General features: G+C 46.1%; 1 long non-coding RNA gene across 1 annotated transcript in view; it reads right to left on the minus strand.

Annotated features, from left to right (window-relative positions):
• LOC105354499 overlaps window positions 1-20,969 on the minus strand; it is a 280,743-nt gene that overhangs the window by 117,732 nt on the left and 142,042 nt on the right. The window contains exon 5 of the long non-coding RNA XR_002873627.1: window positions 6,007-6,157. This is a non-coding gene — a long non-coding RNA (uncharacterized LOC105354499). The remainder of the gene's footprint in view (window positions 1-6,006; window positions 6,158-20,969) is intronic.

Consider the following 20,969-nt stretch of genomic DNA (forward strand, 5'->3'; position numbering starts at 1 on the left):
TTCCCAAATACAGCCGGAGCTGCAGCTGAATCGCGGTACGTCATTCTTATCAAAATGTCTTTGATAAAATAAAATAAACGCAAAGAAAAAGTATTTTAGGATCTTTTATATTCCTAACTACTCAGTGTTTTATCAGGGGCTGTTTTGATGAACAGAGAGCTGATTTCCTGGAGATGGGAAATGTTTTTATATCAGTTAATGAGGGTGATTTCCCACGGCACACTTGACCATCTCCCACGGCACACTAGTGTGCCGCAGCACACTGGTTGAAAAACACTGGTCTAGATGACCCATGTGCCGATGGTAAAGTGCCTAGGATAGAACACGGGTTAAGGAGGAACTGTAGCGGCTTAGGCCTTGGTGTCCCTTCGCCAGTCGGGTGATCCTCGTCTCAGTGCTTTTTTTCTATGCGGGTGCACTCGGAAGCACAGAAGTTTACATTCAAATGAAAGAATTGACTTTTTGTTTCAGCATGACTATTTAAAGTTATAAATCAATGTTTTCTAGCTAACATAGATGACGGGCGACTATTGATGACGTCATCGTGGGAGAGTAACGTCCAAATTTAAAGACATTTTACCCAAACTCTCCGCTTGGAGGGCTAAATGTAGGAGTAGGGGGAGGAATTTGGATCGGGCCATAGAAGTGGAAAGAACGTCAACACTGCAGCTACGACCACCTTCCTCTCAGCTTCTGGAATCGTTGCAATAAAACACAAGTAGGCAGCGGCAATGCACACGTCTTTGTGTGTTTTGGGAGTGTCTTGATGTTACATCACATTCAGTGTCTCTCTGCCGGCAGCGAGCCCGGAGGAGCCGCCGTCACGCCCACGCACGTTCGCAGGCATGCGCGCCGCGCACACACACACATTATACTTGCTGAACCACAAAGCAGATCAAGTGTGCCTGGAGAGCTCTATAGAGAGGCCAGTTTTCCTCATTAGACCGTGTGCTCTGCTCTCCCAAAAAAAAAACCCTCACTCTAATCACTGTCACCAGACCTCGGCTGAAAAACGGATAATTAACGTCGGGCCCTGCCTCAATCGGCTTCCACGCTAAACAGCTCCGCGTACATATGTGTGCACGTGTACGTGGGCGTCTGCATTTGTCTATTTGCAGTCTGTCGATGTAGGAGGCAACCCCCCCCCCCACCACCACCAATCCTTTCCCTGGAGGAACGTGGATGCTTAAGCCGTCCACAACAACGATTTCTCTGCGGCTGGCTCTCAGAACAAACACAGCCCAGATAATCTTACAGCTTTTACAGGAGAAAACGCCACTTCCTGCCGCTTGCTGCGCCTTCTTCACCCACCCGCTAATGTCTCGGCCCCTCTGTGCTCGGCAACTGCCCTTTTATTTCCCCTTCACCCATTTATTACACAGAATGGACTTGTTAATCGAATCCTTTGCAGAGCAGATTTATTTATGTTCTCTTTTTCCTTCCTAAAGGCAGTTATTAATATTATAAATATTTGATGGTACTTTGCGTGACCCTGCATGGAATGACAGAGAGGAATTGAAGGTTAATGCAGGGGGGGGGGGGGGGGGGGGGGGGGTCAGTCTGATTAAACGGTGGCAAAAAAAAAATAAAAACCCTGCAATAAACTTTCGAATAAAATGGACTAAATAAATATACCTGGCAGGAGAATTTTGCTATAATAATTTAACAAGGTAATTTACAAAAAACACACATTTCCCTTCGTGCCCTTTGGTGATAACTAAACAGAAAAACGCTTGTAGTGTGTTTGCCCTGCCTTCAGATATTTGTCGAGGGGATTAAAGCCTCCGAACTTGCCTCATTCAGAATGTAAAAGTTTATTAAGAAAGCTCAACAGTAATTTTTCCTCATATATTTAGAAAAGTGTCAGATCTGTTACTTGGTCTTCCTGTTTAATGGAGGCTGGACTGTAAACCCTCATTTTGAGGCATTGATGAAGCAGATCTGTTCCCTGCAGAGTCTGAGGGAATAGTGATGGGCAGGTTTGCCATGTTGGGGCGTGCTGCTTCCACCTCAGAGACACACAGAACGAGCTGCTTTGGATTCTCCCAGCAATGTGTGACAGAAGTTTTTATCAGAAACCTTTGTCTCAGATAAAATGAAGCTCCATGTAAAAGCAGGAGCAGAAATACGGCGCTGGCTGTTCTCAGCCAGAGAAGGATTGACCCTGGAGTGCGGTTCGTTTGATTGCTGCGATCCGTCCCGTTTTGTTCTCGGGTACAGAACACCCGGTCTCCTTGCAGAAGTGTGTTTTGGTCTCAATAATGATCTGGTTGTGCTGCAAGTGTAAAAGCTGACAGGTTTGTCATCCCTTCTGACGCTGTAACGCAACCCAGCAGTCCTACCCTTGGACAACCGGTAGACTGTTCAGGTCAACAAAAAGGTCTAAAGACATAGGCTGTACTCAGACTGGAGAAGTCAACTGGTCCGGACCGAGTCCCAAACCTTGTGTTTGCTCTGTGCTCAGATTTCCTTCAGCCGGACCTTCCTGTTTCAAACCAAAGCGTGCAACAAAACCATGTGACTAAAGATCTTTTCAGTCATTGGCCAGGGCGGGGCAAAGTGACAAGAGGGAGGAGTTGTGGAAGTTCTGCGCTAAACAATTCTAATTGAGATAGTTGGCTTATTCAAAATGTATATTTTGCCGACCAATGTTGAACATTTGTATCAACGTCAGGCTCAACACTTTGTATAGTCTGGCACGGCGGAGGCATGCTGCAAGGCGGTTACTGAGGAGACGACAGCTAAGAAGGTTCGCTAACCGTCACCGCTAGTTTAGGTCAGGTTCCTGCACGTTAATGGTAAAGGAGTATTTTGAGACCTGCACCATTCTGTACAGATCATGCTATGGAGCATGCTCAACAGATCTGATTTGGGGCCTTCAATCCTAGTGTCCTGCTTATTTTCTGTCCATCCCTGCGTTCGCTGCTTTTCATTGGTGGAACACACCTGATTCAGGTGATCAGCAGAATAAAGAGCAAGGGTGCCTGAAAAATGACCATGAAAAATGAATGGGATTGGGATTTGCCATTTGAATGCATCGACACTTCACGACTGGAAAGTGTTGCATCTCAGCAAAAAGCCACTTTAGCAGGCTTTAAGCCCCACCCCTGACTTTCAGGTTCTTGTGTAAAGGTAGCAAGATCTCATTTTTTAAGATGAATTACTGGTATTGGCATTCCCCCCGCCCTCCCTTTATTGTATCTTCTGTTGGTCCAGAACCACAGAACCCCGCTCGATGAAACCCATCACTCTTATCGTTTCATGGTTTCATTCACCGTCCATTGTGGGATGAGTGGGTTCTGTCGTTTAGAACCTCACCTCACCTGCTTTAGCTAATCAGCAGAAAGTAGGCAGGTAGATCATTAGATCCAAGGCAGGTTCTATCACAATAGAGCCTCTAAAACTCTGCTGTTTTTACTTTAAATGACCTAAAATGACAACAGTTGTTTAACGTTTCCAACTTTTTCCCCGAGAACCAGCACAGTAATCTATGATTTCTGTAGACTCATTTTTGGGTCCCTGAAAAACCAACCTCTCAAAGTCCAGCCCAAAAAACACGAGATGTCATTGGAAAGGGTAGAACTTAAGCACATCAGGTCTTAAGGGAGAACTTCGAAGGACGTAAATGAAGGGCTGCTCCTCAGGAGGTTAAAACGGTTCCATGTCTGTAGTTTTCACAGAACATGTTGACAAACGTCAGGGTTCTGGTGCTGCGGTTTTGTCTGAATTTCAAACAACTGCTTCACATTTAGGGAGTCGCAGCTGCAGACGTTGGTCCGGAGATGGACCCCCCCCCCCCCCCCCCCCCCCCGTGACGGAACGTCTGGCCTTCAATTCAAAATAAAGTATGATCTTCAGCATTTGGAACACATTTTCATCATGCCTGAATGTCTGAATTGCGGTATTCAGGCATTTCTCTCCAAACGGAAAGCCTGCGCTTTTGTGCAAAGCTTCAATTACAGCATCAACACTCTGCAGCTCGGAGAACCGGAGAACATCCGATGGGTTTGTGATTGTAATTAGAAGTCAGCAAATGAGTAAATTCCATTTCTCATAATTCAAAAGCTTCAATTACTGGAAACCAATACCCCAAAGTTAGGTAGAGAGAAAATGAAAGGACCCCCCCCCCCAACCCCGTCCCCTCCACAGAACATAATTTAATCAGCATTGAAGTGTTGCATGCAATATTTATTGACTCTCCGAATGTGTCTTTCTTCATACGTTCAGACGTGGCTGAATAAATGATTTGAAGCTGACATATATAATGCGACCTTGTCAGGAGCAGCCCCCACCACCACCACCACCACCACCTCCACCTTTTCTCACACATGCTGTATAATTGAGCCTTTAGGGATGGGGGAAAGCTGCTCTGGTCCTCTCGCTCTTCAGATCGGTTACCGACCATCCGATCAATAAATAAATATGCGGTTATCGTGACTTCTGGCGCTTTTTTCACCGTTTAATAACCGCAAAGATCGCAGCACCTTTGGGGTCACGCTGTACACCACATGATAAATGTAATTAAACAGCTTTCCTGGCATAGAAAAAAGACTGTTAACTTCTCTTTAATGTATTTTTTCACAAAATATGAAACGAGAGCCGAGTTCATTGAGAATGGAGTAGAAATCGGGACTCTGTCCCTTCAGGAAAAGTTTCAGGACCGGCTCGGCCTTCAGGCTCCGAGTCGTGAGCGAGAGAACGTCATCGTCTCGTCTGCCCCCCCCCCCCCCCCCCCCCTCTCGAAACGGCATCTTCAACCGAAAGGGTTCTGAAAAATCCACCAGACGTCAACCTCAGGCCCAGAGTTCAGGGGGGGGGCGTGCACGAGCTGTGCACGTCTGCAACAGCCCGAATGCATTTGGAAAACATGAGAACTAGCAGAGAGGCGTAAATGAGATTTAGAGAAAGAAAGAAGAAAAAAAACCAGGAGTCAATTTTAAGCTTAAATGAGCACATGTGATCCATGGTAAACGCCGCCATCAAAATGCAAACACTTTAGTTCCCACCGCAGGAGTTTATAGTCCCACAACAAATCGAATACATCGCGGGGTGTTTAACATATATATGTTTTCATTTCCCACATATGCTCATCAGATTGTCAAGTCAGAGCAAGTGAGGCGCCGCACAATATCCTGGGCAAATGCAATATCGCCTGGAATGGAGCGGGGCCGGCGTGATGCAGCTGCAGCATCAGGACCAATGGGAGCTCTTTAAATGAGAGTGTGGCTGTAAACACCACATCGCCTGCCCCCCCCCACAGACACACAAACACGACGGCGGCGGCATTACGAGCGAAGCTGATGACAAGTGCCGAGCAGCCCTCCAGTGCCTTTAATACAGCGAGAGCGTTCTCCAGGGGGAAATGCAATCTGTGTCCTCCGCACTGATCCCCCGTCTGCACTTCCCCGCGTGTGAGCGCCCATCACATCACGCCGCACGCTCGCCAAATGGGAAAGGAAATGGGGAAATCGCCTCGGCCGCAGATGAACCGGGAACATAATCAAAAAAATAGTGCAAATGGCGCAGATCAGCCGGGCACGCAGACCCCCCCCACACACACACACACGGCTGAGCACTAAATAATAGGCAGCGGGGACGGCGGCGGGATGCCATCCCTCTCTTTCTCTGCACAGGCATGTGTTCCCTCACAGCAGCTTCTTATCAGAGATAAGAGCTTCCAGAAGTGAGGCGGACAGAGAGAAAGTGCGCCGAAGGTTTTGCTTCTGACCTCAGGGAAGCGATCGTTTGGAAAAGTGTCAGAAAGTGTGAACCCGCTTCAGGTGGAGGGTTTGTTCAGCAGAAATACACGTGAAATGTGGACACAAAAAAGACACAAAAAAGGCACTTTGATTTCTATTTTTGTCCGACGTGGAGAGACAAAGACAGCTGAGCGAGTGTGCAGAAGTGTTTGAAGTGGAGGCTGGACACGTGTGTGTGTGAGAGAGACACAAAGTGTGTGCGACAGCGTTAAACCTGAGTGAAAGGTGAAAGGACTGCTGTACTCACAGTTGTGCGGTTGTTTCCCTGTGGTCGTCCGGCGTGTCAGAGTTTCATCCTCTCAGCGTCTCTCGCTGGGCTGGGCTGCCTCTTCCTCTTCTGACCGAAAGGTGTACGGAGGAGGAGGAGGAGGAGGTGGAGGGGATGCACAGATTGAGAGCTAAGGAATGAACAGCAGAGAGAGAGTGAGAGCGAGCGGGAAGGATGAAGAGAGAGCGGCGTGGAGGGAGGGAGGGAGGTGGGCGAGCGGCGGCTTGTGATTGGCCTGTCAGTCCGGGAGAGGGAGCGTCGGGCTCGGATCTGGACGGGCCCCCGTTGTAGGAACCTCCAGACCTGTTTGTGTTGTACGGCAGCAACACACAACTATGAACTACACAACAGACAAGAGAGGAAGGCGGGGGGGGGGGGGGGGGGGGGTTAGAGGGTCTGTGACAGCTTCAAACTGAGGCTCCTCCTCGGCTTCTCCTCAATGACAGGTAGTGAGGAGGAAGAGGAGCCCCCCCCCGCCCTTCACACACACTCACAGCCCCCCCCCTCACCACAGCCATGGCAGATGCATGAAGAGGAGATGTGGGCAAACGCATCTCATCTCATTTAAGCGTCAGACGACTGCAAGGAGCTCATTTATGGGGGGACCGGACACGGGGCTTCAGCGGACGCACACACACGGGTCAGAGACCAGGCTGCCAGGTTCAGGCTGGGAGACGGGGGGGGGGGCTATAATGAAAGCGCTTCCACGCCGATAAAAGCCGTCTTGCTTCACTGAACCCACAACAAACATCATGAAACACAGATGAGGGAGGAAGTTCAACCGGACGCTTCCGCGGTTGAATGTCACCCCCCCCCCCCCCCCCCCCATTAAGCGGCGCGGCCAGTCAACAGCCCGCTAACTCAACGCGCCACCAATCCCATCTCCGTCCTCCTCACTCCACCAAATTCAATTAAAAAGAGAAATTGGCAATTAGATCCCTGTTATGATCCTGTAACAATGATCTAATCTGTAATTCATTGGCTGAACCCCCCCCCCCCCATCTGAAGGGGGGGGGCTTGATGGAGTGGCTTTGAGACTTCTTGACATTCACCTCGGCTCAGGCCGGACCGCGGCGGGAACGTGGGGCCCCCGTGTCACCGCTGGGACCCTGGCATGCCTGCGGCAAGAACACAACCGGTTTGTTTGGTTGACGCGGGGGCAAACGTGCACGTGCGGTCGACGTGCACGCACCACGACCCACAACCACAGCTGTGGTGCAGAAACAAAAAGTGCAGAAACAGCAGCTCCTCTGCTGGGAGAAAATTTTTTACTCCTTAATTGAATTATGTCAATTCCATTTGCTTAATGAAGGGGAGGGGGCAGGCTGCCCTTTCTGGGGGCTTCAGGCTAACAATCACATTGAGACATGGCAGGTGGGGGCGGTTGAACCGGAGTCATGCTACAGGAGCAGCGCCGCATGTGGTCTGTCTGCAGCACTTAACATCACTGCTCTGACCTGAAATGGCAGCCATGTTTGCTGTTTAAGAGCCTGGTTACCGGGCAACATTTAACACGTTAACACCTCTGTACCTGGAGGTACACACACACACATGCACGCACACACACACACGGAGACACCGCGGCAGTGAAGCGTCTGCAGACATCTGGACATTGTGGATTTCTGCCACTTCAATGATTCAAATCGCGTGAAAAATGTTGCAGATTTGACCCAAATGTGCTGTTTGTAAACCAGGATTTTGTTAATTTAGGGGGGAAAGCTGGTAAACCAGAACACCGCCGTGGGATGAAGGTTTCCTCCTTCAACCCAAATACTTGTCATCCCACGGTAACCATCACTGAGTTTTTCCTCGGAGGTCTATTCTCTCTTTTGGGCAGAATATGACCGTTCCGGGTCGTAAAAAGAGTCCGATTAAAGTCCAAACTTTGATCAGAACCTTCTTTTTTTTCCTTTTTATTGTTATTTTCGAACTCCCACACCATCATACTACCACCACTGTGTTTAAATGTTCTTTGGATGTTTATTTGTATCTTTTTAGAGCATCAAGTGTTCCTGTTACTCCTTGATTGGCCAAAAGTCTCTTTCTGCCTATTGGATCATGACCTCTGACCTGAACTGAGTCAGGTAGCCTGCTGGTGAAGTCCTTTTAGATGGTTACCGGTTTCTGAGAAGGTTCTCTACTGTTTAGAGGTCTCCATGTGGGGAAAATGTTCTCTATGGAACATAACAGAAGTAAAAGGTGGCATCAAAAAAAACGTTTCATTCCAGAAGGATGAGGGTTGAGGAGCTTCATTTCTCTGCACCTTGACATGGTTTCATGGTCAGACAGTAACCAGAAGATCCTCCTGACGGAGATCCACGAGAAGAGCCGACGGCGGAGGACAAAGCATGGCGAGTTTCCCGGTGGACGTGCCATCGGCTCTCAGTCTGAACAAGAAGAGCTGGGAACAAGAGGAAGTGCTGGAAGCCAGAAGCAGAGATTTGGCTTCCACTGCTGACATTCTCACTGAGAGGGTTGTTGGGGGTTGGAAACGTTCAACACCACGCAATGACACCGGACGACATCTGTCTTCTAATAACAGAAAGCCCCCACTCCACCCCAACTCCTACAATTGTATTGGTTTTTAATCCTCTCAGTGCCAAGACCCCACCAGTGAAAATGGTTTCATTTCCCAGAAGGTCTCTGAAACTCCAAAGGAATGGCCTGAAAGGACCAAAAATACTGGAATTGAACCTTCAAATGTGCCGTCAGGTGAAGATCTGAGGACTCTGTGTGTGAGTGATGAAGCAGGCAGACACCCAGATCACATGGACATCCCAAATCCTGGATTTACTGGGTTTCACATCATTGTTGTGGCACAAAAAAACCTGAAGTTGCGACAGTTTTTCTCAAAAATTGCGTTAAAATGTTCATATATCGCTATCATTTGTCACTAAAGGCTATTGGAAGACATGCAGTTTTATAACTCATTTAAGTGTAATTTAATGCAACGCCACTGGAAATGCACCACATTGATGAAATCCTTTCATCCATTTTTAAAGATTAGTTATAAAATAAAGCAAACTCTGTTAGAACAACTGCAAAACCTGAACAACTATATAATAGCATCATGTTTGCTACATTTCACACTATTTCTAATTATTGAAAAACACACCAAGGTAAAAATCTAAATTTAAAATAAACTTGCATTTATTTATTTATTATTTATTTATTTATCAAAAAAAACATTTTTGAGTGATTGCTTTAAAGCATTCAACCAATCGTTTTCCGTTTTCTCTTTCTTTATTCTAGTATCTTCCTCCATTTTTGACTCCTACAATGTTTCATCTATTTCAACCATCCATCTATTCAAATGTTCATCTCTTTCAGATTTTTCTAGCTATGACTTTTGGTTCTTCAAATCCTTTAACTTTTCCAGGATTTTCCAGGATTTTTGCCTCCATTGAAATAAATGGGGAATCCTTGGTGCAGAAGCTCGCTGGTTCGATACCCGGCTCTGACATTTTTCACAAAAATATCTTTTTTGCTATTGTGCTGTTTTCACTTTATTTATGGTGAACTTTGAACATTTCTTTTTTTGTGCCAATTATTACCCCTTAAGATTTATTTTCATTCAGAAATACATCATTCAACCTCAATTTTCCTCTGGAAGAACAGCTTCTTCTAGTTTCAGTTTAGTTTTTAGTTAAATGCGTCTGTTGGTCACTGAGTTGGTCAATTCTATTTTATTTCATTTTGTTTTTGCCAATATTTCATCATGATGACAGAAAAAGCCTCCATGGTTGACTTTGTCTTCTTGCATATTTAATTCAAATAAATCTGCGCCAGAAGGATCTTAGTTGACAATATGTGTATTTTATTTTAAAGGTAACTTGTGCGTAATGCTGCCAGAAGTCATAAGGAATGTTAACTGTTTTCTATAGAAAAATCCTAAACCCTCTGTGGGTTTAGGTCAGAAAGAACGTTTTAACGTTGAAGGTGGCGTTAACGGTCAAAGCGCGCGTTCTTTGGCGTCGCCGGCGACATCTCCGATGTTAGAGGCCTACATTTCAGATGGACTACTATAGGCACCAGTCCAACAGCATGAATTTGTGTTTATGTGGCCAAAGTAGCAATTAATTAATTACTAAATCCTTAGTTAACGTTAAAGATGGAGTCGGTTGAACAACCTGAACCATTTATGTGACAAAAACCCAAAGAACCGGAGGCAGGTGTCGGGCCTCCTTTCCACAGTGGGGGTGTTCAGGTGTGTGTGATGGCAGCACACACTGGGGCCTCCACACACATGCAGGAACAGCGTGATTGCTCTGCTTCGCTCGTTTAGCACTTCTAAAGGCAGAGATCCCCAGAGGCCAGCCATCACATCCAGTTACCGCGGCGCACCGACACGGCCGAGCCCCACCTGGCTGCTTTCACCTCCATCCGCAGGAGGCGCCCCGCGCCATGACGCCCCCGCGCGCACATCACTCACCCGAGATCAAACGTGCGGTCACGCACACAAAAGATCAGGAGGGATCGGGGTGTAAAATACGCAACCACAAAAGCAGAGCGCCGGCGGTGACTCTCTGCTCGGCTGTCACACTTTAGCTTCTCCTGGGAGGCGCCGATCTCTCTCCCAGCAATCCTCTAAGAGTGGAGGGAAAGTGATCTTCCTCCCCCCGCTAACTTTAACAAATTTGCTGTAATTAACATAAAATGAGTAAAACGTGTCAGCTAGCGAGTGCCGGTGAGGAAACAGATGGCACGCCGGCAAAACCGCTTCATTACCAGATACTCTTAAAGAAGAGGGTTAATGAGACTGTTGAGTCATGCTGATGGCATCAGGTGCTGAGCGAACGGGGGGTGCGGCATGCTCCGAGGTGCACCCCCCCCTAAAAGATGCAAACAACAGATCGCTGCTATGGGACTGACGATTGGGGGGGTCCAGGGCTCGGTCTGCGAATAGTGAGCTTCGTCGCACCGGTTGACATGGGATGCAATTATAAACCGGAGGTAGCTGCTGCCCCCCACCCCATGTGTGTGACTGCTGCCCCCACCCCATGTGTGTGACTGCTGCCCCCACCCCATGTGTGTGACTGCTGCCCCCACCCCATGTGTGTGACTGCTGCCCCCACCGCAGGTGTCGCTTATGCGACCACAGAACTGCAAAAGTGACCTCCTCCTTTTCTGCACATGCTCGGTTGGGTGTGTTGGGTGAAGCTAACGGCTAACGCTCCTCCGTCAGCCTCCATGTGGCCCTGCCGGCAGAGCGAGCTCCATAAGATCCTCAGCAAATGGCCGCAGCGGGACGCGGCGCGTCTGCGGCGCCGCCTTCCTCGTCTCTTCCCGCTTCTCTGCGTGCAACAAATCAAACTACAGCTCTGGGAGAGCAGCTTAAGATGAATTATAGTTCCTCCTCTGGCAGATTCACGTTTATCCGACAGCATGGGGCAAAAACTGCTCCTCTATGATGGGGGGGGGGGGGGGGTACGAAAGACAAATTTGCCCAATTCTCTCTAGTTATTAGATCAAAACTACTTCATTGCCCCCCACCCCTTTGGAAAACAGACTTCCATACTACCATCTAGTGGCTTGAGAGCCTTCAGAGGTGATTCTTCACTAGGTTTTATTTTTTTTAATGGGGGGGGGGGGACTTCTGCTAGAACCAGCCTGCAGCAGACCCTACTGGATCATTGGCACGTGCCCCCCACCTGAAGGCCCGCTGTGATCGCACGGCAGGCAGGAACATGACCCCGCCCTGACCCGAACACTTCAGAGCCCAGCACCCCGACGGAGGGGGCTCTGATTTAACCGGAGGAACAGGAGCTAATTAAACGGGCTCTGATCAGAGAGTCAATTATTTAACGCTACTCTTCAGATCCCCAATCAGACGCCCCCTTTCTGCGCCCCACCCCCCCTTTGCTTGGAGTCCTTTTACAGCGTCGGCACGACGGCTCTTTCATCTCTTAAATGGTGCCATTCAGCAGCCGCGCCGCAGTCGTCAAACAGTCACGGCGACAAATGTAGGACCGCGTCCTCCCCGGAGATAACGCCGCGTGTCAGCGGGAGACGGGGAGGGGCGCACCCACGTCCTTTCAGACCCACAAGGAGCGGCTGACAGAAATATCTCCGCGCGGATAAATTCAACAATGGTGGAAATGTTTGGGTGCTTCTGCTTTAAATGGCTTTCTGTGAGAGTCACCCCTAAACCGTGGATTTGGAAATAAATAACCCTTGGCTTTGAGCGGAGGCTGTGACTCAAAGCGTATGACCGCAGGTTCACAGGGAAACTCGTGTATTCATTCACCCAGCAGGGGATGGCATTTTCCATTTCTTTTCTGCACTGTTTGGGTCTCTCTTTCTGACAGCAGCGCTCTCTCTGGACCAATTTCAGACTTTGTGATCACCCGCCGCACATCTTTCAGCGGCAACAGAGAGCTAACCGCGAAACAAGCTCACAGAAAATCACTGACCTTCAGCAGAGAGGGGGGGCGAGAAGAAAGGCCCGCCGCCTTATAAACATTAAAATATGCATTTACAATCTGTCAAACAATTAACCTTGAGAAAAGCTCAGAGCTTCCACAGCAAGGGAGCACCTGAATGTTGCACAACACACTGGCTGACATCCGGAGGGTTCAGCCCAACAGCATCAGGTCAATCGCAACTTTAACCCCCTCCCCGTTCTGGGAAATTTCCCAAAAAAGAAAGCAAATGACATGCAGATGAACCCAGAGCTTCCTGCAGCGGCACATGCATTCATCATTTCATTCATCCAACCCTGCAGCAGCAGCTTCTGTTCTGGAGCTGCTCTGGTTAAACCTTTGGAATTCATACGAGTTCAAATACGTTCATTTGGTACATTTGTGTTCATTCCAGCTGATTTTCCATGTGTGTAAAAAAAAAAAAAAAAAGCTTCCAGTTGTGTTCAGGTAAACCCACTTTTTCCTAAATTCAAACACTGATTCTGCCTTCAAATCGAAGGAATTTAACTTCACTCATTAAAAGATGTTTTCTGTCAGTTATTGAATTGTTAATAAGAAACAACTGTTTTAAAGTCTTTGAGTCAGCTATTAGACAGCACCACCACGGCTCTGACCAAAGTGACCAATGACATACGCATCAGTGGAAATATGTCCGTGCCTGTTTTATTGCATCTCGGTGCTGCATTTGATACAGTTGACCACGGTATTTTCCTCTAATGTCTGGGTCTCACCGGGCCGGTACTAAACAGGTTAAAACGTTCTTGGAAAACAGGAAGTATTTTGTATAAAATGGTAACTTCCCGTCTGAAATAACATGTGGAGTTCCCCAAGGCTCCATCCTGGGGCTACTACTTTTTAAAATCTACACGCTCGCACTGGTCCAGATTATAACAAACATTAGTTACCATAGCTAAGCAGATGACACACTGATATATATAACATTGACACCATAAGACAGAGGCCGTGTACAGGCTCTTGATAAATGCATTGTCTGGAGGAGCCACAACATACTTCAATTAAACAAAAAACAAAACTGAGGTTGTTGTCTTTGGGGCTAAGAAGGTCGCTACAGAGCTTCAATCTATTCATCTAAAAACTAGCAACCAGGCCAGAAACATGGGCGTAGTTTTAGACACAGACATATATTTTGATAAACATATTACTGTAAGGTAATTACAGGATCAGTCTACTATCATCTCAAAAGTATTTCAAGGATTAAAAATCTGATGTTTACAATCGGGAGACTACAGCTCATTTGGGTTCTCACAAACGTAGACCACATCGGTCCAGTTCTTTCAACTGGCTGCCTGTCTGCCAGAGGGTTAGGGTTAGACTTTAAAGTTCTGCTGCTGGTTTATAAAGCTTTTAGCACCAAAGTACGTGACTGACCTCCTGACACTGTATGTACCAGCCAAACCTCTCCGGTAATGTGGATCTGGTCTTTTATCAGTTGACAGAGTCTGAACCAAACATGGAGAGGCGGCATTGAGCTTCTATGCTCCCCAGATCTGGAACAGACATCCAGAAAGCCTTAGACCAGCTGAAACAGTTTCTTTGAATCTAGGTTAAAGACCCACCTGTTCTCAGCTGCTTTTGATTAGTTCATATTCAAAGGTTTATACCTGCACTGTTACTTTAAGCTTACCTTAAATTATTATTAATATTTTTAATGAGAGTAAATACTAAATGTTTCTTTGAATGTATTTGTGAACTGTCTTTGTATACAAAATTGTGCTATTCTAATTAACTTGCCTTGTTTTTAGCCTTCACCTTCACTTCTAAAGTTCAGATTTTGTGCTTTTGGCCTCCCAGACAAAAATCCATGTTGACTCATTCTTAAAAAATACCAATACCTGTCTGTATTTTGTACTTTCATTGCCTGGACAGTGTAAGGTCTCTACCAGGTGAACGTAAATATCACCAAAGTGCAGCTCTGACGGGTTCAGTAAAGAATTGATCATCTGCACAGAGCATCAGGACAAAGTTGCGAAGCACCCAGACTGAGGCACCAGAGACCGGGAGGCAGGCGAGTATGGTTGAAGAGACGGCGAGTAGACAAAGGTGAGGAAACACGTCTGCAGCAAAACTCCACCAGGACTACCACGCCATCTGCTTCAGCAAGAACAATAAACAAAAAAACTGACGTCTGAGAAATCTCTCTGCTTTGTCCTGTGCAGGGTCAGGGGTTTGTGCTGGGCCCACCCCAGTGAGTCTTTGAGCAGCTTTTTGTTTAACACGTTTTTATTTTTAATTGAATTCCTATATAAGGGGTTTAGGTTTTTACCATTAGATGTACGTTTGTTCTTCCAAACATGTTACTGTAGCTCTGTGCTTTAGTTCTGTTCTGTTTTTATGAAGACATATAGGAAATTAAATTAGTGAGATTTAGGTTGTACATAAGCACAAGCTTATAACCGTCGGTAAATATTGGAACAAAGATCCACCAGTAAACTAAGAGCTTTGCTTTCTGGCTCAGCTCTTTGTTCACCACAAGGGACCGGCACGACGACCACAACGAACGCTGCGCCAATTCGCCTGTCGATCTCATGTTTCTAACTAGTGAACAAGACCCCAAATATTCCTAAAACTAAGAGTTTAAGGCCTCAGATGTGGCTGTGCTGACCTTCACAATCTGCCGGAAATTCGTCAAATTGCAGGCTGGAGGTCCCGGCTCGATGAAGCCAACAGGACAACATCATCTGCAAAGAACAGAGAGGAAACTCTGTGGTGCCCAAACCAGACAGTTCTGCCCCTCTCTTTACCAGAGCGTCCAGGACACACGGCCAAAGATCCCCAGAAAAGACTGCAACATACTTTAAACACTAGTTTTACATTGTAGTTTTTTGCAGTTAAAATAATTTTTGAACGAAGCAAAAATCAAAGATGCAGCATGGGAGCCCAAAGAGTTTTATTACTAAACCAAGCTGGGCCGTAACAACTGGATCTCCTCAGAGAAGCAGGATTCTCATTAATGCCTGAGGTAAATTAAATACCCCTGGTGTTCTAATCAAACAGAAAACTAATAAAAACAAATTAGATTTTTTTAAATCACATTGCTTCTCTCAAGCAAATCAGTCTTTCTCCACAAATAAATGATCATATTATTTCTCAACTCTAAAACTACAAGAAGGTTTAGCATTTCTTTAAAATTACAAAAACTACCATAGAGCCTAAACTTCTGGAATTTCATTTATGGCTGTATTTTTTTTTTACCCCAGTAAAGGACGTTGCACTGATGCAACACATTAACTTACAGATTTTGTCTTGAACTCTTTTAATTTTGTCATTTAGTCCAAAAATGGAGAATGAGAATAAAATAAATACAAGTTTTCTAATTTAGGCTTCTGTGAAACTAGGTTTTTTTAATTGTCAAGGTTTTAAAATATACTTTAAATATCTCATAATAAACTACTACTCAGAGCCATTTCTAGGACCGTCACAAAAAAATTAACTTGAATATTTTGCCATGTTGCTTTTTTAGCTTTGAGTTACACATTTTACTTAAAAATGTTTTATTAAAACAAGTTAAAGACTTACTATTATATTTAGGATGAATTATTGAAATAAAAACAACTCCTTCACGTTTCATAAAAGTGTAGATTCTGACCTTCACAGTAGTTTTAACTAAATAACTCAGCATTATGATTCTTATTCCATCTCTTATCAGACTAAAATATTTCCACACAATATTTCATTTCCAACGTTCATTTGTTTTTCCAGCCATTTATTGGGAAATGATCCATCTTTCATCGTGAAATTATCCTTCAACACAAACGTAAAAACAATTCCACATTAAAGGTTTGATAGAATGAAGCATCACTACTGTCAATCACTCGTCATGACTTCCAGGGTTGATTCATGATTAAATCCTCTGAAACTTTGAAGGTTCATGACTGACATCTTCAGAAAAAAACGGATGTGCAGCGGACAGTTCTGCACCAACCGGTGGAGTCTGTGGTATTTTGTCTGGTTTCTGTTTTTGTGTTGAGCCGTAAAGTTTGATATTCCTCCGGTGATTCGCGGATGTCGGGTTCAGTCTACTCGGCTTTGAAGCCGCTGATGGAATTCGTCCTTCAACAGATTTCTTTCTCACTTTTATTTTCCAAGTACGTTTGAGGAGAAGTCTTCAGATAAAGGCGGGCGTGCCTTTTCAGGAGACGCTGTGAGTATTCTCTCAGCTGCTGCAGGACTTCAGCCGGCTGTGGCTTCGGCTGGGATCATTTCTGTGTCGCGGTTAAGTCTAGAACCGAAGCTGGTGATGCAGACAGAACAGTGATCTGCTACTGTCTGGTTTAAGCTGCATGCTTCTCCAACAGGGCCTAAGAATGTTCCTGCCTGTAGAAACATCCCAGAATAATCCACTGGTCAGACAGCTTTGAAACTGTTCCTATTTAATTCACTGAAAGGCAGCAGCTTAATGTAGAAGAGAAGAACTTTGAGATGAAGTTGGGACAACCTGCTCATTAAAGGAGACCCGATGGACACGAATGCTGAGCATCTTTCAGAGGTCTTCCAACGTATAAGTGAATAGATTGGGTGTGGCTAAACTCTGTGGGAGGAGCTTCTTGCGTTGGGAGATGGCAGATAAGAGCTGGATAGAGTAGAGGGACTCTAAGCGCCTTCACATGACAGCATTCATGATGCATCTCCAGGTTTCTTCATACCCACCACAGAAAAAAGCAGATTTTATTCATTTCAGACACAAGAAAGGTGACAGACTCGGATATTGAGGAAGTCTGTTGGAAATGATTCAAGTATTATATATATATATATATATATATATATATATATATATATATATATATATATATATATATATATATATATATATATATATATTAAAAAAACGCCCCTCTCACCCTCCACTGGTGGTTTCTCCTCCAAGCTGGGGTCCTCTACCAGAGGCCTGGGAGCTTGAGGGTCCTGCAGTATCTTAGCTGTTCCTGTTCTTTTCTGGACTGAGAGGTCTGAGGTCTTTCCAGGTATCTGTTGTAGCCCCTCCTCCAGCTTGGGGGTTACTGCCCCGAGTGCTCCAATTACCACAGGCACCACTGTCACCTTCACTTTCCAGGCTTTCTCCAGTTCTTCTCTGAGTCCCTGGTATTTCTCCAGTTTCTCGTGTTCCTTCTTCCTGATGTTCCCATCGCTTGGCACTGCCACATCCACCACAACGGCTTTCCTCTGTTCTTTATCCACCACAACAATGTCTGGTTGGTTCTCCATTACCATCCTATCAGTCTGGATCTGGAAGTCCCACAGGATCTTTGCCCTCTCATTCTCTACCACCTTCAGAGGTGTTTCCCATTTTGACCTTGGGGTTTCCAGTTCATATTCTGCACACATGTTCCTGTATATTATTCCAGCCACTTCATTGTGGCGCTCCATGTATGCTTTACCTGCCAGCATCTTACACCCTGCAGTTATGTGCTGGATTGTTTCAGGTGCCTCTTTACAAAGCCTACACCTTGGGTCTGGTCTGGTGTGGTAGATCTACACCTTGGGTCTGGTCTGGTGTGGTAGATCTACACCTTGGGTCTTGTCTGGTGTGGTAGATCTACACCTTGGGTCTTGTCTGGTGTGGTAGATCTACACCTTGGGTCTTATCTGGTGTGGTAGATCTACACCTTGGGTCTTGTCTGGTGTGGTAGATCTACACCTTGGGTCTTGTCTGGTGTGGTAGATCTACACCTTGGGTCTTGTCTGGTGTGGTAGATCTATACCTTGGGTCTTGTCTGGTGTGGTAGATCTTCACCTTGGGTCTTGTCTGGTGTGGTAGATCTACACCTTGGGTCTTGTCTGGTGTGGTAGATCTACACCTTGGGTCTTGTCTGGTGTGGTAGATCTACACCTTGGGTCTTGTCTGGTGTGGTAGATCTACACCTTGGGTCTTGTCTGGTGTGGTAGATCTACACCTTGGGTCTTGTCTGGTGTGGTAGATCTACACCTTGGGTCTTGTCTGGTGTGGTAGATCTTCACCTTGGGTTTTGTCTGGTGTGGTAGATCTATACCTTGGGTCTTGTCTGGTGTGGTAGATCTACACCTTGGGTCTTGTCTGGTGTGGTAGATCTACACCTTGGGTCTCGTCTGGTGTGGTAGATCTACACCTTGGGTCTTGTCTGGTGTGGTAGATCTACACCTTGGGTCTTGTCTGGTGTGGTAGATCTTCACCTTGGGTCTTGTCTGGTGTGGTAGATCTGAGCCTCTATGGCTCTGGTGCTCAGGGCTTGTTCCTGGGCTGCCAGGATGAGCTCTTCAGTGCTGTCCTGTAGGCCAGCCCTTTCTAGCCATTGGTAGGACTTCTTGATATCAGCCACTTCAGTCATGGTCCGGTGGTACATCCCATGCAGGGGTTTGTCCTCCCATGAGGATCTGTCCTCCAGCACTGTATCCTCTGTTCTCCATTGCCTGAGACATTCACTGAGCACACTGTCAGTTGGGGCCTTGAGCTTGATGTACTCATGGATCTTGGATGTTTCATCCTGGATAGTGGCTTCTATGCTCACTAGTCCTCGGCCTCCTTCCTTGAGGCTAGCATACAGTCTCAGGGTGGAACCCTCCATGCATGGTGAGGAGCTTTCATGTTTTAACATCCGTGGTCTGTGTCTCTTCCTTTGGTCATCTTATTATTCCTGCAGGGTATCCATATATCTATCTATATATGTATATATATATATATATATAAGTGTATACATATATATATATATATTTTTTTTATTTAAAAAAATGTAATCCAAATAAAGCCATTGTCCTGGGGAGAAGAGCGAAAATCCAGTTTCTCTCTTTTGAGTGTTATTTTCATCATGGTCAAAAACAAATCCCTACCCAGCTATACTCATATTTAGAAGCGGAACATCGTTGTCATGGAAACATAGGTCAGTTAGTACATGTGCAGCCTTGACATAACGGCGTGTAAAGAAGTCCAGGGACATGGAAGGCGCGTTTCCAAAGCCTGTACGACTCAGACTCGCTTTGATTTTTAATACATTTGACAGGAACCACATTTGAAATGGATCAAACCCCATTCGGTCCCAACTGGAGGCTTGAAAACATGTTAGTCTGAGAGACATTTTGGTTGATCGAGCGTTTTAAAATCATCTGGACAAAAAAATTTCTCTTGTTCGTTGAAAAATACAAATACTTTATTTTGCTGAAGAGCAGTAAAGCGTGTTGTGGAGCCGCTTTTCTTCGTGTCAGACGTCGATTGTGAAAACCTTCTGTAAAGTGTCGCAGAACAGCACAGAGCTGCTTTTCTCTGCTTCAGAATCTGCTGGAATTACTTTTATTGCGTTAGCGTTATAGCGCTATATTAATTCAAAGAAGGATGTAAAAGTGTTTATTCGATGAAGTAAAACTGCATCAGAGCTTCTGGATTGAATTTTAATCATCATTTTTAGGATTTTTGAAAGTTTCAGCTTCATGTCTGAGTCACAGCGCAACTAAATCGTAAACAGCAGAGGAAGAAAACTTTTAAACGTCTAATAATGAAATAAAAAAGTCTCTTAGTGTGGTCTGTGTGCTGGATGAGCTAAGTGGTGTCTGCATAATGTCGGGCATATTCATTATGAAAACAACACTTTACTCCAGCGACTTAACGCTGTTGACCTTTGCAAACCCGGATACCAGCAGCCCGCGTCTCGCTGTTCACAGATAATAGCCGGGCGGCGTCCCTCGTCAGGCAGATGATGTTTCTGGAAAGCATCGCGGCAGCGTCTCCGCGCGGCGACGGCGCTCTGATGACTCATTCCTGCTTCAGGGGAGCTTGTTTTTAACCAATCGCTTCCCGTTTTAGCTCATATTTTAACCGGAACCACTGACGTTTGCGTGGCGAGGAAGGTGTGGGGAGACGGCGGCCAGACACCCCAAGGAAGCTTTGTTCAACCCCCCCCCCGGGGGGGGAAATTGCATCACATATTGATCTGTGCTCCCGCCAGCTAATGGAAACGGGAGGGGGTGGGTTTGCTGGTGGCAATTGGGAAATAGGTTTGAGAATAACAAGGAGTCATTAAGGCATAAAGCCTGTGTTATTCACCTGAAGACCTTTCACCTGGCTCCACACGTGCCTGCAGAGGCGCCTGCTGTAACAAGCGCATAAAGCCAGCAGCTGACTTCACAAAGCAGCAGGTTCACAGACTCAGACAAGCATTTGTCTCCATTACTGGCCTTACGCCGGCAAATAAACAGGGGAGACAGACAATCATTCTACATTACATCCATGACTATGGCGCTTTACATTTTCTATCAGCGTAACAGACTCCCCGGGCCATCCCACAATGCTGGCGTTCATTTTTCACCGCAACCCCCCCTCGTTTTTTTTTGCGCAGCTCGCAGGAGCCCCCCCACATCCACGGCTCTTTCTCTCAGGCAAAAAAACGGCAAGATCAAAACAAGGTTTGGCTCCTAACCCAGATCTGTCACGCCATCAGTGTTCCGCAACCCCGACGTCTGCTCGGCCCCCCGAAAGGCCAGCGCCTCCGCTCATCAACGCCAGCATTCAAATGAGCTTTTCAGCTTCCTGCAAAA

Source organism: Oryzias latipes, chromosome 8, assembly GCF_002234675.1.
Source record: "Oryzias latipes chromosome 8, ASM223467v1".
Lineage (NCBI taxonomy): Eukaryota > Metazoa > Chordata > Actinopteri > Beloniformes > Adrianichthyidae > Oryzias > Oryzias latipes.